This window comes from Oxyura jamaicensis, chromosome 4 (genome assembly GCF_011077185.1).
Source record: "Oxyura jamaicensis isolate SHBP4307 breed ruddy duck chromosome 4, BPBGC_Ojam_1.0, whole genome shotgun sequence".
Classification (NCBI taxonomy): domain Eukaryota; kingdom Metazoa; phylum Chordata; class Aves; order Anseriformes; family Anatidae; genus Oxyura; species Oxyura jamaicensis.
The window spans coordinates 22,120,198-22,142,374 of NC_048896.1; the positions used below are offsets into that span (position 1 = coordinate 22,120,198).

Below are 22,177 nucleotides of genomic sequence, written 5' to 3' on the forward strand. Positions count from 1 at the left end.
GATGGTGCCTGTTTTCCTTTTTTCACCTTAACTCATTGTTTATCTTTACTTTCTTTGGAGGAAAATAGGGGGGAGATTGATGCAAGTCTCCCTTCTTTCTTATTACATGCTACACTCAAACGATCTTGCCTGAAAGCTTCATTCAGCAAGAGTGTGAAAGCTGAGGCTGGAAAATACAATCTTTAAGTGGTTTCATCCCAGTCCAACACCTTTAAAATGAAACCAGAGCACAGAAGATCTGAAATGACTCCATGGGTAGTGCAGGAAAATGCTGGAGGCCTCCGCTTGGCTGAGGAGGCCCCAGCTGACCACAGCAGGTGGCTTCATCAGAGAATATAGGCAACCACAGAGGAGAGAGTGGAGAAATCCAAGGAACCCAAATGCTCGGGGGGCATCTGAAATTTTGGATATGGGTCATCCGAGGTCACCAATTAGCCAGCGGGGTCATCTGAGGTTACTCAATAAACTCATGGGGTTACTAGGGGTCAAGTGAAGCCTGAAATTTATTCCACGGGTCATTTGAGGGCACCAATTAGTCTTCGGGGTCATCCGAGGTCACTGCTGTGAAGATTTTTGGGTTTTGGGGTCATCTGAGGTCACCACTGCTAAATTTTAGGGTTTTGGGGGTCATCTGAGGTCAATAATTAGCCTGTGGGGTCATCTGAGGTCACCACTGCTAAATTTTTTGGGTTTTCGGGTCATCTGAGGTCACCGCTCCTTTTTGGCTTTGGAGGTCATCTGAGGTCACCGCTGCTAAGTTTTTTGGGTTTTGGGGTCATCTGAGGTCACCAATTAGCCTGTGGTGTCATCTGAGGTCACAGCCACAAAATTTTGGGGTTCCGGGGGTCATCTGAGGTCACCAATTAGCCTGCGGGGTCATCTGAGGTCACCGCTGCAAAGATTTTTGGGTTTTGGGGTCATTTCAGGTCACCAATTACCTTCTGGGGTCATCTGAGGTCACCACTCATTTCTCATCTGTTTTTCTGGGGTCACTTGATGTCACCCAATTAACTCATGGGGTTACCAGAGGTCAAGCGAGGCTTAAGATTTTGAGTAACATTTATGGGCTTTTAACACCTGGTACTTGTCAGGGTGGTGCAGTGCCAGTGGAGCTCCTTGTTTTGCCCTCTCTCTGCCACCCTCACACTCACTGTTTCTGTCGCCCTCAGTGTGCATTACACATGGCTCCAGTTTGGTGCTCTGTGTTCTTCTCGAGGGCCCTCTCTCCCAGTTCTGGGCAGGTTTGACAGAGGTCAACTCTCAGCTGATATCTTGGGGATGCCATCCGTGGTGGGGCCCGTCATCCCCAGGCTCCCTCTCTGCCCTTAGCTGCTGTGAGCACGGCCAAAGTCAGGGTACTACCCAGGGTGCTCCCACCTGCCTCTGCACAGGCACCCCTCATTTTTCCCCTTAGTACAACTGCACTGCATTCCCTTCCCTTGAATGGTCTTCAGCTTCTCAGCTGGAAAACAGCACTGCAGCTGGGGCCAGGTGTGTCCTCATAGCCCAGAGGAGGTGGCCTAACGGGCTTTGTGCTCTTCTGTGCCCCCACAGCTCAGGAGTTTTTTGCACACGCATCTTCTTCCAGCTCCTTCCCTCAGCCTCCAATTGAATTGTGGGGACAGGGGTTTCACCGCAGCAGATGGTTTCCAAGCTGCCCCGCTGTGCTGCTCCCCTTTCTGCCTCCAGCACCCTGTTAACCAGCCCCAGCCCCTCACGCTGCTCCTTGCACACCCTTATGCAGCAGCAGCACCCCAGTGCTTCCTCTCCTGTGTGCACCTCCCCTTCTCCCACATTACACAAGCTTGTTGTGCCTTTCTTTCTTTTGTTTTTCCCAGTTCAGGTCATCTTGGTTTTGCTTTCTGGCTCAAATTCCCAGCCATTATTTGACTGACTATTTAAAACACAAAGATAGTGGTGCTACACCTGGGGAAATAGAACAAAACCAACCCGGCTCAGTCACAGCAGACAGCTGCTGGCCTTTAGAGAAGCCTTAGTTTTCATGAGTTTGCCTTTTCTATGCAAAACAGCTCCTCTGAGAAACTGAGCTCACTAGCAAAAGGACAGCCAAGACCCCTTCCCTGCTGCAGTAATCTCTGATGGTGGTCAATAAAAAAACATTAGTGGTATTTCTTCTTGCAAGTCTGTGTCAGCTTCAGAAACATATGGCTTGAAACCTTAATTTATTAAAACAAGAGTCTCTCCTAACTGTTATACAATGACATGAAGCAGGCTTGATGCTGGGGATATTGTCAAACACAGGATTGTAAAAATACAAATTTTTTATTCCACTGTTATTTATTTAAAAAAAAAAAAAAAAGTCTTAGACACATTCACTGTCTCTGCAGCTGCTCCCATGGATCACATTTATTAGGCTTTATATTCCTTTCACCCAACCCTGTTTTAATACATTGGTGTTCTCACCTGCACTGTGGGATGATAGCAAATGACTATCCTTTTCTTAAGACACTGAGAGTGGGGGCATGAACAGCAGCTAAGAATTAGAACCGATAATTTGAGGAAGGATGATATTTTCCAACTATTCTCGGCTGCATAGTCTTCTGTGTAAGCAAGCACACAAATACTCATATAGGTGTCATAGTTTTATTCTTGACAGGAGAAACCACGGCAGTTAGTTGTAATACATGTAATACTGCATACACCCATTCTGAAAAATCCAACTTAAAATTCAGTTTCATCAGTGGCAGAACCCATGCAGAGCCCATAGGGCACCATGTTCCAGACTGTTCCTCATTTCCCCTGTACAAACTTACCCATCCGCAACCAAGGTCATATGAGACTGCAGCAGTAGCCACCATCGCTGCTCAGAGACACACTTTAACACTAGATCTCCTCTGTAGCACAGAAGTAAAACCATATTTTTCTACCATAAAGAGAAAAGCAAACCCTGCTGAGTGGAGGCCTCCTTATCTTTAGGCAGGATTTAACTGCTACTTTGGAGGTGACAGAGATTCCAGTAAAACACTGTGTTAGTGTAGGGGATGCAGAGCAAACACAAGTCCTTTTCCCCCTCAAGGTGGCTATGGCTGCAGCAATGAGAAAAAGGGCCTGGAAAAAAAAGATTTTATTTTGTCAGCTCAGAACCCTTTTTTTCAGGAGCCTAAAACTTGGAATGCAGGACACAAAAATGTTTTTTTTTTTTGGTTGGTTGGTTTTAGTCAGCCAAAATTTGCTGAGCCTGACTTGTTTTTTTTTTTTTTTAAAGAAATTACTAAGTTGTCAACACTGAGTCAGCTGAGTACTGCAACCATAACACCTCCCACTTCAATTAGCCACAGCGTGTTCATTGCTGTCAGCTAAGATACAGCTGTGCCTTCAGCATACAAACTGTAAGTCCTGTAAGGAAGTGCTGCTTAAGGTAGTTGAGTGCTGAACTAATTCATTGTAGGTAGTAAATAACTAATGAAGTTATGCAATTATTTATATCATGTTTAAAGCCACAGTAATCCTAACATATGTGGTCATATCATAGTATACAGGAGTTACATACATTAATTAATTGATTCTGGATTTGGTTCTCTATTGGCATCCACAAACATTGGGATACCTTGACTATCTAGATCATTATCCTTTATTTGCCCACCCACACCCCTTTATGTGCACCCCTAATGCACAAATGCAACACGTGACATCCCAATTAGAATCCATCAGCTCCAAGAAATGTGGTCTTACAACTCATCCAATAAGTAAATCCTACTTTCCCTATGCATTGTTTCATCCACAGCTTTCCTTAATACCCACCTTCTTCCTGTGAAGAACACAGTACAACAATGGCAACAAAGATGATTCAATTTGGTTTGTCCCATGCAAGAAAACTGACAGACAGAGTTTTAATCTGATCCATACTGGGAAGCTCTTGATTTTTCTGAAATATGCCCATCTTTCAGATTCTTGGTTTAATCAATAGCAAAAACTCTGAAGAATGGCAGAAAAGCTAACTTCAATAATTTACAGCTTGGTTTCCCGCAGTGAACGCAAGAATATTTTATGTAATACAAAGCAATATTTTCATAATTCTGTCCATTAATTTTTGTTAAAAAGCAAGAGAAGATCAGTTTTCACTTAGAGTGATACAAAGCACAGAATTCATGCTTCCATGGAGTCTGAAAATAGCAGCAAACAGGATATTGTCATCTGGTTTTTATTAGTCCTTTGTCAATAGAATGTATCTACTACAGCCTTAAGTCCATAGTGACTGGCTTTGGTGACAACTACCTTAAGATACTTTTTCCTGACCACTTATAAAATTAAGTGATCTTCACTGTTTTTATTTTGAGGAACACCATACTCTGGATCAGTTGCATCATCTTTGTATAAATATAAAAATAACTTTACAGAAAAATGCACTTTTAAATCTGGACCATTTTGCCATTTCTGCTTATATCACAGCCTCTAAAACATTTACTCATGTACAACTGAAGGGTAGTGAACTGTGGCAAAGGGCAGGAGCAGGCAAGAACCTAGTGGACCAGACCAGATGCCAGAAAGTTTGCAATTTCAAACTGTAAGCTCAGTAAATGGGGAAGTACAGCATCCAGGCACAAGGTTCACACTGCATACATCATGATAGGAGAATGGCTGGGGAAACAATGCCTGAACCAACTCCCAGAAAATGCTGGAAACTAATTTTTCTGGTCCTGGTCCCTCCTACACCTGGGCAGCCCCAAAGCAGGCACTTTGGGGAGGCTGAGCTTGCTAGCTTGGAGCTCCTCATGGCACACACTGCTCTGCATTATTTACCTTGTTTGGAGACAATTGCCTTTACCCTTCTCTGGAAAACTGCTGGCAGTGGCAGAGTTCATTATGTGTACATACTTATGGATTAGAGTACTCCCTACACAGTGACCTCTCTGATCTACTCAGAGAGCAGCAAATAAAGCAGGCGTGTCCTTGCTCTCTCCCTGTTCATGCTGGCCCACTGATCAGAAAACCATAGAAAATTTTTGAGATCAGGGAAAGTACACAAGAGAGGTCACAGAGAAGTAGCCCAGTAGGATTATCACTGCATGGAAAACGGGAGACAGGCTGTTCTTCTACCTTAGAGCCACTGAACAAAATAGACGACAATGTGATTAGGGAATAGAAACTGTGACATTTCCCTCCCACTTCTCTTATGGAAGTGCCTTCATATGGGGTTTCTACTTGTATACTTGCTGGTGAAACTTGTCTTTTGCAGAGCTGGTAAGCAGAGTCAAGAATACTAATACGCTTTCATAAACATTCACATGAATTAATTATTAAAATGTTAGCCTAGTTTCATACTAAAAATGCCTGAAAGGCTCGCCAACAGAATGTCTGTAAATTGTGCTAGGATATTACGTAACTGTGATCAACATTTTTAAGAAAACAAGCACAGATTGTTCTATTTCCACCCTGCAGACCACATAAGACATTTTTTTGGTATGCTACTTTTTCTGCCCTCAGGTCTGATTCACTTTGCAGCAATCTGAATATGAGCTTCCAAGGGCAGAAAATGACCCTGTTTTTATGTAGCAACAAACATTTCCATTACCATTCAACCTTGTCCATCGTACTTTGCATTTGCAGGTTGTACAAGGAGATCCCACCATGGTCCATACGGCACCACTAAGCCTTGTAATTCCATAGCCATCTAGACAGCTTTTCCTGATGTCATAGGTGATGTTGTCAGCCAGGCAGGGGTCACTGATGCAGCGGGGACAGCACTCTCCTTCTGAAATTGCTGTGTACTTGCATTTTAGATTGGGGCACAGAAGCCACCAACAGTCCACTCCTCCTTCCTGTAAAAATTGAAACAAAGCTCACTGAATTCATTCCCATTTATTAGCTAACTTTGCTTCTTGTCAAATGGAAAACATTTATTTTGCCAAATTGAAATAGATTTTAAGAATCAGCTTCCCAGCCTGGTTGATCATGTAACTGCATATTTGAATACTGAAACAAAGTTTCCTAAATGTAGCAGAGTATCATTTGCTTGATTTTTTGACTAAAAACAACACTGTCATTATAGGAAGAGAACCTGAGTTCTTTGGGGTTTTTAAAGACAGCATTAAATACAGGTCTACAATAACTTTCCATAAACTACAATTTTTGCAGTGATGGCCTTGCAGACTTATGCCCTTATGGGGCATGGTCACATAGAAATCTCTGTGCAGTCACAGCAACTGTTTAAATAGGAAATTAACAATGCAAATAGATCTAAGTTAGCATGTTTGAGAAGCACTGAACATGGATCTAACTAGTAACAGTCAAAAGGTATTTTATTGTCAACTGCTAAAGGAGTTGATAATACCTGCAATGTGTTATCTTCCACTTAGTGGAACTTAAAACAAAAAAAGCAGTCATTTCTGTAGAGTCACTGCTGTAGGATCTGTGCATAAACTAAACTAAACTTGCATTAGGCAACTTTGTAAGCACTTCAGATGTTAATAACATCTACACTGCACCTAACCTTAGATATAGGACTGATTTACTGAATCAGTGTCTTTTAGTTCTGTATGTCTGTTAACGTAATCATAAAATTAGGCGAAGAAGTGCTGACCAGAAACTCAGCATCCTTTGTAAAAAAAAAATCATATTTAATATTTGCCATTGCTGCTGTCAGCAAATGTTTCTTGTTGTTCTTTTGCCAACATTAAAACCATCTTAGTAGAATACCAAACACAATACTTCTCTGTTACAGATTATTATCTCTTAACAGTAACTTAGCTTTGAATGTAATTTGTTTCCTGATGCTCAGACACCTCTTGATTAATATCACATGTAAAAACAATGTTATACAGACAGCTATAAATGAAAACTGAATATTTTAATGAACTTCACTGCTGCACCTATTAGTATATCTGTGCAAAAATTAAAGCTGTAGGGAGATAACCTACAGTACTTAATGAGAAAAGAAATGTTCTTAATTTTGGATGTTTGTCTCCTAATTTTGGCTTTCTTTATTCCTTTTTTATCTTTTCTAATTCACCTCACGGCACTGGCACTCCATTTTTCCAACTTTTGCTGAATTAAAAAAGAAAATTGCCCTGTCCATTTTGATAAGACAGGTATACCAGCTGTTGTAATTAAAAACTGAAACTCCTCCATCAAAATCCATCACATGTGAAAGAATCTTTAAAAATCATTTAAAGATCAGATGACCTTATAAAAGTTGTCAGAAGTAGACAAACACTTTAAAAAAAAAAAACTAATACAGTGTCAAGGTTTCCAAGCTTTTGTCAGGCTTTTCTTTTCAGTCATTAGACCTACTTTTTCAGCAGTAGGAAGAAAACTCATGGTGTGTCATTTGGCACATACACTATAAATGCTTTAGTATCATTCTTAGTCTGAAAAGCAGGTGAAGAGAGAGCAAATGACTTGCTTCCAAGTACATCTTGCTAAAAACAACAATCATCATTCTCGCTCCCCTCCAAAACACTTTACCCAAGCCAGGCAATGGCACTGCTGACAGCTGTAGGTACAGTTGTCCCCACTGCAGTAGAGCTTGTGCCCCATTTGGTCGAGGCACTGGCTGGTGACGTGAGTGTCACACTCTGGGCAGCAGAAGAGATCAGCACTGGGGTTCTCTCAGTCACAGGCTGTTCTCCGGCAGAAGATTCTCCCATCCTGCAAAGACACATTGTCCTGCTGTCAACCACAAACCACCAGACAGCAACCCAGATCAGTGTCCCAAAAAAAGCCCCACACTATATACATACATACATCAAAGAGCATATCTTTGGCATTTCAGAAAATATCAAGTTCTTAATGTATTAGATGTTACCGACATAAGGACTCAATCATGCAAGTTGTAATACCCTAAATACCAGTATTGTCCCAGTTTCTGTCAGTGCATTGATTCAATACTGTCTGAATGTGAGTGGTGTTTTTCTGTCTGCAACTAATTGAATTTAAAATAAATCAGTACCTCAGATGAAATGTGAAACCATTTCATATCTCATTAGTTACATCAACTAACTCTCCAACCAGTAGCCTCTTTAGTAAACGCAATATTTGTTTAGCTTTATTTTGACTAACTGTGGAATTGTGAAGAAAATAACTTGAATAAATATATGGAAGGTATGAGGGTGGTCCCTTTAAGTTCACAAGAGTACCATGCAGCAAAATCACAGCGATACTAATCGTTCTTTACTCTGAATTCACAACTGGTTTTGTTCTGTATCTGGACCTACTGTACACCAGCATAAAGCTAAATGGAGTACAAACTATCGTCACCCATTATAATTCTGTTCATGTATTAGAGAGGGCTCATATTGCACAAGCTCTCCAAAATATGATTTTGCTAACTATTTACTTACTGTATTGGATGACACATTTTGTTAAAGGCTGTTAAACAGAACTGTGTGAGATAAACAGAAGATTTGCTTCAGCATGTAAAGAGAAAAGGATATATTCTCTTTGCATCAGAGAAAGCCAAATTGATTTTAATTCTAGTTATGAAAAACTAGGGGAGCTGTTTTTTTTGAAATTATACCATTTACTATAGGTGAGCCAATAAACTGATATGCCACATGGAAACTCGGAACTGAAATCAAAGTTAACAATGAGGAAACTATTGAAGAGTTTTGACATTCAATTCTTTTGCATTTAATGCAGATTATTGGATTACTCCTTATTCAAATAAAACATCACCTGTAGCCAATTTGAAGGTAGTGTTGAGAGAGGAATGAACCACAGCTGTACCATGTGCAAAACAACTGCTCTCACTTCAAAGGAAGTGAGCAGCCCAGCACAAATGCTCTGCCACAATGACCAGCTCCAGGTGAGTTGTGCCAGGTGTCTCAGCAGCCTGATACTGCCAACAATGGCAGTTTCTCTCCTCTCCATAATGGAGTGCTGATTAGTAATGGTTAGCAATAACCTGTCTGCCCAAACCCAATTTATTTTCCAGGCTTTCAAGTTTATTTTTCAAATTCCCCTTTCAGCTGGTGATGGTGCTGGTACTTTGCTACTCTGAGCTACTGTGCTGTTACCTCTGGGGAGCAGCTAACATCTCATGTTGCCTTTGCTCTCTGTATTTCAGAACACTGACAAAGTTTGATGATTTTGCCAGAGACCTTTTGGTACTCATAATACACTGCTAATCTCTATTATTTAAGCATCTGTTTTTTATCCACAACCTCATTAGTTTCATGCCTTTCAAAAAACATTTATCCCTATACTGCAATGACACAAAGCCTCTTAAGCTGCGTCTTAATTGTGTCTTTGCAGTTGTGTATTAGCAGTGTGGTTTGGTTTTTTTTTTTGGTTGTTTTCTTTTCTGATAGCAAAACCTGAGATATATACAGAAAATGATTCATTTCATTTTGATGGGATAATTACATATAGCATCTTGTTAGTACCTCAGCCTTCCTCACTGAAGTAGTTCTACATGTTTCAGAAGCATCAGTGATATGAACACAAAATTATTCTTACCAAAGGCAAAACTGACATGCAAGAGAATCATTGTAAAGGGTTACTCAAGTTTCCACAGAACCCCAAAGCCTATCAGACAGAAGTCAGACCCTGCAGAAACCAAACCACCTTGCAGTTCTCACCGTCAGGAACACCCTTCACCTTCTCACATCCCACCAGTCCCAGTGTTGTGCTTACCTCCCAGACTTTTTTCTCATTGGAAATGAAGATACTTGTAGAGGATGTATCAAATATACTTAAGGTATTACATTAATTATACAGTCAGCTAATTAAGTTTCAGGAGTTTATGTAAACTTTGTTCCCATTCAGGTGAATGAAGACAGTTTGAAGAGACGTGGTCTGATGGAACACTGGAATAATCTCTTGTGCTTCCATAATGCCACTCTGCTTCAGTTTACTACTGAAGTAATAGCGTGTTATCAACATTCTTCTCATCCTAAATCCAAAATCTAGCATCCTATCAGCTACTAGGAGGAAAATTAACTCTATCCTAGCTGAAACCAGGACACCCACACAATGGGCCTCTGCGCTCTCTCTTTCCAAACAACCCTGAACCTAACCTTAACCTAACACTAAGCCTAACCCTAATTAGGATCCTAAAAAAAACAAAACAAAACAAAACAAACAAACAAACAAAAAAAAAAACACACACACATACGGCGCCAGTTTCTCCCATCAAAAAGTACTCCCAACAGAAGCCTTTGGGTACACCTGAACTCCCTTGGGGAACCTTTATGCAACCCCACACACAACAAGACTCTGTGCCTTCTCTCTTTCCAAACAATCCTAAATGTAACACTTGAGGGTACTTACCCACACAGAACGATGACACCTGATGTCCTGTATTTGTGTTTCAAGTTTCAACAGCATGAGCAGCATTAAGCATACCCTCCCTCTAAATATACTTGTATTATTCAGCCTTTTTAAGGCTGAAGAAAAGCAGTACAAGTTAGTTTTACTTTCTACTTTCAAGCTCTCAAAACCATAAAAATTAAGCTCAAAAGTGTTAGCCTCTCCAGATGCCTCAAGACAAAAGGATTGCTTCTCATTGACTTCTTAAGGTCACACAGAATGCTTTATCTCTTTGCTGAGAGAAACAATGTAATGTTTCTACCCTAATAACTCTCAGTTTTGCCTTAGGCATTAATTTAAAGCAGTTCATCTTCACCAGGAAGGGCAATGACAGCTGTCTTAAGGATACTACAGATGCCAAGGAGGGCTGGGATGAGCATAAAGCAAGCCCAGCCAGCGCAGCTCATCACCTGCTTACCAGCCAGGTCATCACTAATTTTGAGAAGACTTTAAGATTGTCTCACTGACTCCTGTATTTTGGATGTACCAAAATACATTTCCATAGTAAGCACAGCTCAGTCTACTTAAACGCAGAACATGCTGCCTATGCAAGGAGACAACACCTTTAGTGTTGAAGAGCTCACAGCATACCTGTGCACTCTCCCATCAGAGGTCTTTCCCCATATTGACTAGCAACTTGACCCATCTTTTTCCAAGCAGTTCTGCTTGGCACTGAGAAATGGTTCAAGAATTTCCTAGTAAATACAGATATTTGAGCGAAAACACCCTTTCATAACATGTTGGTACCTTGCCCTCTGTTATTTCATAACACCATCCAGCCTGGGGCCCCAGCTGCAACACTCATCTTAGCTATGTAGCTTCAGGACATTCACTTCCCCACTCTATTTGTTATTGGAACCTTGTTCACAAAAACAACATCTTAGCAAGATATTGTTATCACAAGAAAAACCCTTTGACAACATCTTTCAGCAAGTAATTCACAGTTCATTCTACTCAAGTCCTGGTAACTCATTTCATTGGCATATCACAAGAGTGGCAATCCAGTGCGCAGGTTTTCCCTGCTACTTTATTATTCTGTAGGTGGTGTTATTTCAAGGATGTTGAGCAGTACAGGGTGTAGTTGAATATGCTTTCTAGCAGATTTCCATCAGCACAAATACTGAGACCCATGAAGCCATTTTTTTTTTTTTCTAAATAAATATTTTTGTAGTCAAAGCATTTAATAGCTGCTGAGCAGTCTACAGCCAAAAATAAAACAACCACAACTATTAGGTGCTTGGGCTGCCCATACTATTTAAGACATTCATCCTCTAAGCTCAGCTTCTAAGGAACGATTTGTTCATGCTCCAAGAATGAACATGTAGAATAAAACACTGCACTTCCAAATCCACCCTTCCAAATCTATTAGTAAGCAGTGCCAAGGAGCAAAACAAGATTTTCAACGAGTACCATATTTTTCTTTATGCTGCATTTTTGCAAGAAATAAAAAATCCACTTCCAAGGACATCTACTAACACCTGGTTTCCAGTGGATTGAGCTTTGATTTTCTAGAGCTTTTGTAAGTACTGCAGTTACAAGTGTCTATTCATAGTATCTTTCATGTGCTAAATTGTAGTTGAAGGGACACCGCTACTGCCAGGGTCTCACAAGTGTGTTAAGAAGCAGACCTCAACCCTATGAGGTTACCCCAACAAGATGACCATAGCCATTTTCCCCTCTGTATTGTCAGAAAAGATCTTGCAAAATGTTAACTAATTTTTTCCTTATTGGGCTCCCACACTACACATACACCTCAATCAATCATACCATGGCTTGGATTCAAAGAGACCTTAAAGATCATCTGCCATCACTAACTTTGTAGGGCTAAAGCTCGAGTCTTACTACACTTCACATCTATGATGTGGACTACCAGTTATCAAAATATTATGGCCATGTGGAGCTGGCTGCAATTGCCAACCAAATTTTGCTAATAGAATTATAACAGAAACAGTCCAATAGTACTTGGTTTTTGCAACAATTGAAGTAAAGACAAATTACAAAAAGCTACCCATCAGTATGAATATTTCTGAAAAAACACTGTTTCTGGAACAACCCACATCAAATGTTTACTCAAAGTATCCAAGTGTCAGTGGAACCACTTTTATGTGACATGGGAGCAATTAACTGAAGTATTAACATAGCTGGTCAGGTTTAAAGTTGGGCAATATAGTACTGAGATAATTAAGCAGCATCCAAGAAAAAATAACACCCACAAACAAAAACACAACTTACCTTTTAAGTAAATTGTCTTGACTTTGTAGATTGCAATAAGCAGACAGGTTTTGAAGCCAATACTAAAATGTTTTCTAAGAACACTGGACTTCTATCTGTAAGAAGAAAAATGTTTCAGATATCCAGTTCCATGAAAAAACTTGGGAGTAGTTGGTAGTTGAAGAAATGAAAAAGAATAAATCTCAATAATCTGCTAATGTAATTGAATAGGTAGCTGATACAGATACCTGCTTAAGGTATATTTTTCAGCTGGACCCCCAACAGTGACCTAGTACAGATGTGATTTGATATATGTATGATTTACTTCCTTCAAGGTTGAAAAGAAAGCCGTGTATAAGAGACTGATTTCTCCAACATCACTTACTAAGACATAGCACTGAAGTGCAACAGAGCTGCCTTCAGTATCTCCTTCCTGAGTACCACACAGACAGAAGTTTATTGATGTAAAACCTCAGTGCAGCATACACTGCCTTGATTCCACCTGAAGCCCTCAAGTTGTAGCAGAGGTACACAAAGCCTTCAAATGAATCTATGCTGCTTGGAACATACTAGGCATCATCAAGATTCATCGTAGTGTCCATCATCAGGAAAGAAGCATTAAGGATGCAGATGTCTGAAAAAATGACACCAAAGGTTCCATAAAGACTATAGCCACCTGGGCATACGCATCAACTGAAAATCAAGTTGGACTTCACATTTTTATTAATTTAGCTCAAAAAAATTTTACTCAGTCAATACTAAATCCCATAGGGTGCTGCTTGATCTTAGACTTGCTTGAGTTTAAAGACTCAACTAACACCTCTGCTCTGAGCAGTTTTAAGGCTAATCATTTAAAAAGCAATGGTTCACTCTAGTTTTTTTCAGCAAACACCACAAAGTAGCGTGCTTTTCCATCACCACACTATTTTCACTGCATACAAAAGTAGCTCTCATTAGGTGGCTTTCCAAGAACAGGCAGTTTCACTTTTTGCTTCGAAATGAAGCTACCACACCTGCCGTCAGAATCCCATCAGTCATTTTCAGGGGACAGCCACATCGCAGTACTAATGCCATTTTATTCCTGAGATTCTGAGACAACTATGAGAACAGCTCTGTTGAATCAAAGCTAAAAATAAATTACAAATTCAGAATGCTTGCCACTCTGAAACATTTCTTTAGACCATTGATTTCTCCAAGCGAGAAGAGTTTTATTAACTAAGAGAAGGCTTGACATTCACCTGCTACTCTCCACGCTGAGAAACATAGGTCTTTCCAGGTACAACTCCAAGGTCTCCATCACAGTCAGGTTCTCAGGAACACACCTCAGACACCTGAAACACAAGAGGATAAGGATAAAAGGATAAAAATATTTGATGGATGACCTATAGCCTGCAAACTCTTGAATCTTGCAGATTGAACCGTATCAATCCTTTGTGCTGCCTACAGTACATTCTTTCTTCTGTTCCTAAAATAAATTAGACAGAAAAACAACTGTCAAGCTGCACTTGTGACAAAAAATCTTTTCTACTCACTGAAAAGGATAGGGCTACGTGACATTTTAAACATTCAAATTCTACACTAAACATCAAGATCCTACAGATTATCCAAACAGAAAATTGAGTAAGCTGTGAACAGCTCCCATTCAAAGGCTTATGTTTACAACAGAAAACATGTAGATGAACAGCTTTGCACCAGCAACCTTCACAGAATACTTTTGACTAGAAAGAAAGCTTACAGACAATAGCTGCTTCTTCAGGGTTGTCTTTGTGCCACTCACCACAGAGAGGGTCATTGGGATTTCTCTGGGACACTGCTGACACTGAGGGGTCTCTATTAAGGCCACGAAGCCCACATCACCCTGCCTGCAGTGCAGGGCACCATCTTTCCCTCTAATCCAGAGAATTCTGAGGACACTAACTGCTGTCCAGAAGCGTCTTTCTTTCTACCCCTCCACTGTTGTGTTTATCTTCAACTACACCCATTTGTTCTAAGGTCATTGACTTTAACTGGGAAATAAGTTATTCCAAGCTGTCAAACCCTTTGGCAAAAAAAGGATGATATACCATCTTCCCCTTTTACTGTCCACCAGAGGACATATAAGGCATCTCACTCTACAGTTGTCTTCACTACTTCAAAGTTTACATGTAAAAACTCTAAGATGGTACATACTACTTAGCTTTTATTGGATCTCTTTGAAACTCCTAAAATTGTTTGCTCCCAGGTTTTCACTACTTTGACCACCTATGACTTGTTGATAGACCTAGGGTCTCCAGTGTCATCCTGTGATCCTTTTGTTACCAGCCCTCAACCGCATACTACATTACATGCCTTATCTATCAGTACTTCTGCTATCACACCAGACTAGTCTCCCACACTACAGCATGAAGTACCACGAATCTTATTACACAGTAACATAACTATTCCACAGCCTAAATACAAATTACTGTTATACATCAGTTCTAAAATAATACAGATATTAAGCAGCTTAGACAATAGCATGAGATTGGCTGCTACAGGACTGTCATCTGCCCACTACCCATCCCATTTCATAACCCCTTTGAAGTCAAAATTAGTTTCACTTTGATCCTTATGATTCTGTGCAGCTCCATATTTCAGCAAGTGCATGGTAAACACAGGACTGGTGTCTATAACAAGAGCTGGTGAAGTAGATGAAGCAGCAGGGCGCACACCAGTGCTGAAACATCTTAGGGCTGTCTTCTATTGGCTGTGCAAGAAGTGCCTGAGCAAGTCTGCTTCCTTTTCACTAAAAGTAAATAGTTTGAAGTTACATCAGTTTGAAGTAAGAAGATATCTATCACAGCAAGCCTTTGCTTCAGTCCAACTGCTTCCTTTTCACAATGAAACACCAAATGCAAGCATCTTCAACACACCTCTCCCTTCTACCCTGGACCACTGTGAACTACGGAGACACGTTGTCACCTATGGATTAAATAGACAGAACCCCATAAGGCCAATGTCACATTATTATTGTGAACCTAAGGATCTTTTCTCCTCCCACTTTGCACAGTGAGACCTACTCACTTTAGCACCTGGAGGTCATGTGAACCTAGCCCTGGTCTGTGTAACAAGAAAATGACAAGAAAGCCCTGAAAATCATCCCTGCCTTAAGGGCACTCAAGGCCTGGGAGAAAGCTCTTCCCTGCCACTTAACTCTCCTATTTCCAGAGATGTTATTCACTGAGGCTACATTACATTATTAAGTTCAGTGCAGACATCTGGCGGTCAAAATGGCAATGGCAACTGAACATCAGTGATGCAGTCTGACTAGCAACCAGTAGACACACAGTCGTCCGTTGACGACTTGAGAAGAATTTGTGAGCTTGTTTCTGCAGGGATGCAGAATCAATTCTTTTGTGGCCTTGTGGTCTATCAACAGTAGAGAAAGAGGCTCATGCAGTAAGGATGTTGCCTAATCTTTCTTCTTATACCACACAACTCATTGCTTACGCTGAAGGAACCTGCTACTGCTGGGTCATTAGAGGAAAAAGTAGTTAATATACCTTGAGTTACTCTTATAAATGTATATCCACCCAGAGGGGAAACCAGGCTTGGATTTCATCTGCATACCAAACAACACATTCCCAAGAAACAGTAGCTTTTTAAAAGCTCTATGTTGCAATAACTGCCTCAGTCAATCCTATATCATGGGGTAAATAAGTTGTTGGGATTTTTCCTCCTCTGAGTGATAGGGGAAAAAAGCTATGAGCAAGCAGTGTTCTCAGTTGACAGCCCTCATGGGCAGTCACATTCCTACTAAAGATACTGCCTTTCCCCATTATTGTAGGCTATGGTACTAGGATTTAACTACAGTTCACTGCCCTGAAGGTTATCACAACTCACTCAATTAACTAAAGAGACACTGAAGTGTTTCTAAGTGCATAAAAACCTTAAAGGAAGAGGTGACAAACACAGGACAAATGAAGCACAGTCTCTCTAAACTACTGGGAAACTGTCTTGAATTCACCTTTTGTCCTCCAACTCCCCCAATATTTTCTGCACTTCTGAAGTAGCTACAATTTCTGGCTACATCAGGAATAATGTGGCTATTTGTCCTTACCTGGAACACACTTTGTGACCAACAAAACTTGAAAGGTGCACAGCAATCTCTTGCTCTGGAACTCATGTCACTTAAATCATTTCACGAGACATACAGCTAATAACTAGATGCATGTGGACAAGCATGAAAAGCTGCTAGACAGTCATCATGTTGGCATAAGCCTACTACTGGAACAAGAAAGAAAACACAGCAGGAAGAGAGATACCATGACACCATTTATCTTCCTAAGTAGTTTTTAAGTAAAGCATTAACAGTATTTCATTTTTGCCCTGAGTGCTTCAAAGAAAAGGAAAAACCCTATTAAGCTATCAACCAAAATGTTGAGTTTATTCCACTCCTGTCAGAAATGCTCCCAAGCAAGTTTTCTGTGGTAACCTTAAACAGTTGCAACTGAAACAAAAATATATTTATCTGAGCAGTCTGCAAAGCTACACATTACTGTAAAGCAGTCACTGGCATAGGAAACTGACACCACATGTATTCATCTGGGTGTCTGCTGTCTGCAATTTCAACTCATTTGAAACCATTCTTGTAAAGCAGAATGAGGTCATGTGGTGACAGAACAGCACTACATCAGGAGCACCAAGACCCTCTAGAATATATTCTCTATAGACCATCCATTCCCCTCTCTACCATCATGAGCAACCTCTCACTTTTAGCTATCCAGCCCTTCACGATTACAAGTTTTTATATTAGAAATAACATCGTTCCTTTGACTGCTCTTACCAGAAGCAAACTGCCACATGGAAGGCTACTGCCTCCTAATAGAGTTGTAACAAGGACAGATGCTTAACAGAAATACTTCAATAGCACTGTGATGATCAGACACATTATCAGTGTTTCATTTTTTAATCTTAACTCCTGAAGAGATTCCAAAAACCCAGATATAGATCCTCAGTGTCCTCTATAACACATAAAGACCACTAAATCCATCCAAGGAAACAGAGCTGCTTAATTACATTTCCAAGCACTCTCAGTCAAACAAGATCCACATTCCTAGTATAGGATGGTCTTGAGCACTTTCTTAAAGAGAGAGTATCAATTTGCTTTAGTTTTGCGATAAATAGAAGATGACATTTAGCCAGCCCTGGAAAATTAATCTCTCCTTACCCCTGGAAGAATGACACTATATACCTCACTTGTACTGAGTCAAGATGCTCCCCATACCACAGGGATCATCAGCTTTCCCCCTTATTGCACAGCATTCATGGCACAGCTCTGCAGTAACTCAGAAACAAAGTACAAAGTAAACTCAAGAGCAAAAAATCATACAGGGGTTCAGAAACAAAAGCAAAGTGTCACTGATAGCAAAGCACAAGACAAGTCCTACCTGACAATAAAGCTGAAGTGACTCTTAGCCTTTCTGGTCTATTTTCCAGCTACTCTGCTTGGCAAGCCAAAGACATACTCATGCTCTGAGCTTCAACCTGGCTGAAAAGCAGTACATTGCAAATAAAGCTAATTTTAACCTAAAAAAAAACAATAATCCCATAAGATAACAGTAACCCAGAAGTTTCAGTGGATCAGCTCTGTACATGACCTCAAAAAATTCAGTTTATCATCGTATGAGGATAACCGCATTATGTCTAAGAACCATTTCTAACTAGTGCTACCTAAATTATCCACTTATTTCACAAGTATTCATTCTAAATAGATGGTTAGAAGCAAGTGACCTGAAGCACATCTGGTCAAGGGAAAGAAGCTTCAATATCAGCTGTGTAGAGGCCATTACTGAAACCAGTATTTGTGTTCTGACATGCTTCTGCATCAGCATCTGTTCCCACACTGCTCTAGGCAAATGGGAAACTTCACCATCAGGAACAAGCTCTGCATAACATGTGACGTATAAAGTCAGATTTAGGACTTCTTAACTGCATACAAAGGTAATAGAAAGCCAGCTGCATATATTACTCATGCTACCTTACTTTTAAGTTGTCAATATAGTGAGTCTGTATTTAAGCGTATCTGATAAAGAAACTAAATTAGATGACTGCATAACCATACTTGCATCTCCCAGGGCTCTGCCAGCGAAGATACCCCCAAACCAAAGTGCTTAGATACTTCACACAGACTGCCTCCTGTGGTAGTTTCAGCCTACTGGACAGGTAAACTCCACACCACTCACTCACCCTCCTCAGAAGGACAGGGAAAGAAAATCCAACAAAAAAGGGCTCGAGGGTTAAGATAAGGACAGGGAAATTGGTCATCGATTACCATTACAGGCCAGACTCAACAGAGACACAGTCGTTCCTGAAGTGATCCTGCATGGGCTTCCCACAGGCTGCAGCTCTTAAGAGCTGCTCTAATATGGGTCCCTACCCCAGGGTCCATCCATCAGGAGCAAACTGCTCCCCATCCATCAGGAGGAAACAGCCCCCCCACAGGCAGCAGCTCCCCCCATATCACCTGTTCTTGCATGAGCTCCTCTCCACAGTCTGCAGCTCGGGGCTGGGTCCTGCTCCTGCAGGGACTCTCCATGGGCCACAGCCTCCTTCAGGCCACATCCACCTGCTCCACCATGGGCCTCTCCATGAGCTGTATGGGAACTTCTCCAAGCAATTGGAGCACCTCTTCCCCTCCTTTACCTACCTTGGTGTCTGCAGTGTTGTTTCTCTCTACATTTTTTTACACCTCTCTGCCACCTGCTGTTCTGCAGTGATTCTTTCTGTTCTTAAATCTGCTCTCACAGAAGTGCAACCAGCATTGCTGATTGCCGCAACCTTGGCCAGCAGCAGGACTCTTCTGGTGCCAGTTGAAGCTGATTTTTATCAAACATGGGGCAGCTTCTGGGCTTTTCTCAGAGAAAAAACTGTTTTTCATCTAGGAAACAGTCAGAAAAAGAACCAGGCACATGCACACCAGTGACAGAGCTCAGACAATCCCCATAGAGACATTTAAACCCAAGATTAAATAGTGATCCTAGCCAACAGGTGGAACTAGTGAGTAAAGGCACCAGGTGAGGCTTGTCAGGCCACTTAAGGCCTCTTAATGCAATCAGAGCTCCTACAAACTCAATTCCCAAGCTTTTCTGCCTCTTGTGAGGCTATCTAGGGTGTGAGCTACGTAATTCTGCTATACCCAGTCACTGAAAGAGCTATCAAGTGTCTAGTTAAAGGAATCCTTTAAGGAAAGGTTTTCACTATTTTGAGTGAAAATAAATGAAAATCTTCATACAGCACCTCATCACACCTCACAGTACACGCTGCTAAAGAACATCCACACATCTGTGTGATAAAACAACCAAGCAGATACTCAAAGCACGTAATATTATGAATGTTTACATGCATTTACATTTTAAGTACATTTTTCCTTTGGAATTAAAGGCAGAATTACCTCAGCATCCAAAAGTGGGACTGACAAGAAGTTTTAGTTGCACATGACTGAAGTGCAGAAGCCAGCAACAGAGAGACCCAGGTCAGGAAAATACTGGTTTGCAGCTTCTGGAAAAGGCAGTACCACTTGCAAAGCCCAAAGCCCAGAAGACATACTGCACTTCCCAGGATACACCTGCATGGCATAACATGGCCTTTTCCAGTTAAGCCTTGTCAGCACAAAACAAACTAAACAAGTCAGGCTAACAGTACTGCTGAATGAGTAACTCTAGCCAGGGTTAAAGGACCCCAGTGAGGAAGTTAACCAGGGAATCCTACTAACAAAAACTTTCCTCAAAGAAAAAGGCACTATACACCTCACTTCAAGTCAGCATTAAACCATACAAATACTTCAATCTGTAGCAGACACTTTAATATGCCCTCTCTAATTAACAGAAGATGCTGGGGACAATTCCTGTTAAAACTAGCTTTAGAATTACTGACAAATATAATTCCTTCCTATGCTATAAAGCAGCAAGAATAACTTGGGCTTTAACAATCCTGTGAAATGGAAGTAATAATTTCAAAAGTTTTCACAGTTTTACCGCATTTGACAAAATTTAATTCATTAATGTAGTAAAAGAAAAGTAATTCTCTCTGCCAGTACCCAACCCTCCACATCACTGAAAATACAGTTTCTGCTCTTACTAAATATGAGCTCAGGACTTGGCTTGCATACAACTAATCTTGCATCTTTTCAGAAAAACCAGTTGCCCCCAAATGAAGTAAGTTCAATGCTGTCTTCCTAAAGTGAGGCCTATAAATCACACACACCATAGCTTTACCTGCCTACCCAGAACAGGAACATGAAGTGCCTGAATAAAACTCAAGAACGCTTGGAGAAAAGCCTTCTCAAAGTGTACTAGATCATGAAGTTGATTTTGTGTTGGCTGCCCGAGTCCCCCAGAGAAGAGCAGGCCTTTGTGCAGGTGGCCCTGGTGCTCCCAAGGGTTAAATGAATGCCTCGTTGTTTCCTTTTTCTTAATCTTTTTTTTTCTTTCTTTCTTTTTTTTTCTTTAACATGTTTAAGTGGCTGTTTGCAGGTCCCCTGCTTGTTACTGACTGCCTACAACTCAGGTGTGAAGTTGGAGCTGAGGTTAAAGGTGGAGGCTTTGATCCGGAGTTGCACGCAGACTCTCAGCACCTTTCTCTCCCTGCAGAAGACACAGGGTGCTGTTGCTCCCCAGCCCTCCCTGCACCTTCCCATCCGTGTGTGTGACCCTGCTGCCCCTCAGCTGCCAGGCGTTCACCTGGTGCTCATGATGTGTTGCCCAGCCACAGGCTGGCACCAGCGCGTCCCCAGGGCACGGCCGTGGTGCGGGGCCAGGGCAGCCACCCCTCGGAATGCGCTGGGCTCTGGGTCCCCCATGGCCCCAGAGGTGTCCCCAACACAGCCCCTGCAGCATGGAGCTGGGCTCTTCTCACCACTCTCTTCACACACAGGTGTCTGCACAGATCCTTTCAACTCCTGCAGGTGGATCATAAGGCACAGCTCACACAGTGGTGGCTGGTAGCTCCTGATTTAAGGTTAGCACCAGTGTTTGGCCATGGGTGTCAGGGCACATCCTTTGGGGCTGCTAGAGCAGGATGAGGGACATGCACCCACCTGGGGTGAGTTTCTCTTGCAGCTGAGGCTGCTTGTGGATGCAGCTCACCATTGCTTTATGCTGTTGCTTTACTGAGCAGGTGGGACACTGCAGGGAGCACATGTATCCAGGGAGCCCTGAATACTTCCAGCTCCATAAAGCTACAGCCTATACTTGTTCAAACAGTTTGGACTTTAGTCAAGGTCATAAGTCAATCACTGCCATAACTCGAATATTAATATTCAGTGCCATAGTTGTACATTGTATAGGCATTGACTGATTCAGTTAGTATTTATTGAAGTATTAGCCCAGAACATCCTTAACAAATTGTGCCCTGCTGGAGATCTTTGTTTCACTTCCCACTCACTGCTGCTTTGGCTCGTTTGCATCTCTGTCTTGCTTTGGAACCCCAGCACACAGCATGGGGTCCCTGTTTTCAAGCCTCAAGAGCAGCACACTGGGCCTCTTCCAAAGCCTCCGAAACACAGGGCTCAGGCTCCATTTCCAAGGCTTGGGAACAGCCAGCTCGGTCCTGTGCCCGAGCCCCAAACCCAGCCAAAGAGCCCAGAGCCCCGCCGAACACAAGCAGCAGCACCCCGAGCCTGGCCAGGAGCCCCAAGACGTGAGAGCCTGGCTCGGCCTTGGAGCACTGCACATGGCTC

At 41.6% G+C, this 22,177-nt stretch overlaps 1 long non-coding RNA gene across 2 annotated transcripts; it reads right to left on the bottom strand.

Annotated features, from left to right (window-relative positions):
- Window positions 1–7,379: 7,379 nt before the first annotated feature.
- LOC118165517 lies at window positions 7,380–21,843 on the bottom strand. 2 transcript variants are annotated; one of them, XR_004750087.1, is made up of 8 exons: window positions 21,355–21,843; window positions 19,892–20,065; window positions 17,889–17,985; window positions 16,559–16,722; window positions 15,060–15,244; window positions 13,719–13,811; window positions 12,502–12,596; window positions 7,380–7,608 (listed from the first exon to the last, which is right to left on the bottom strand). It is a non-coding gene; the product is annotated as an uncharacterized LOC118165517 (long non-coding RNA). The 2 variants fall into 2 exon arrangements; XR_004750089.1 differs by lacking the exon at window positions 19,892–20,065.
- Between the last annotated feature and the right edge of the window lie 334 nt (window positions 21,844–22,177).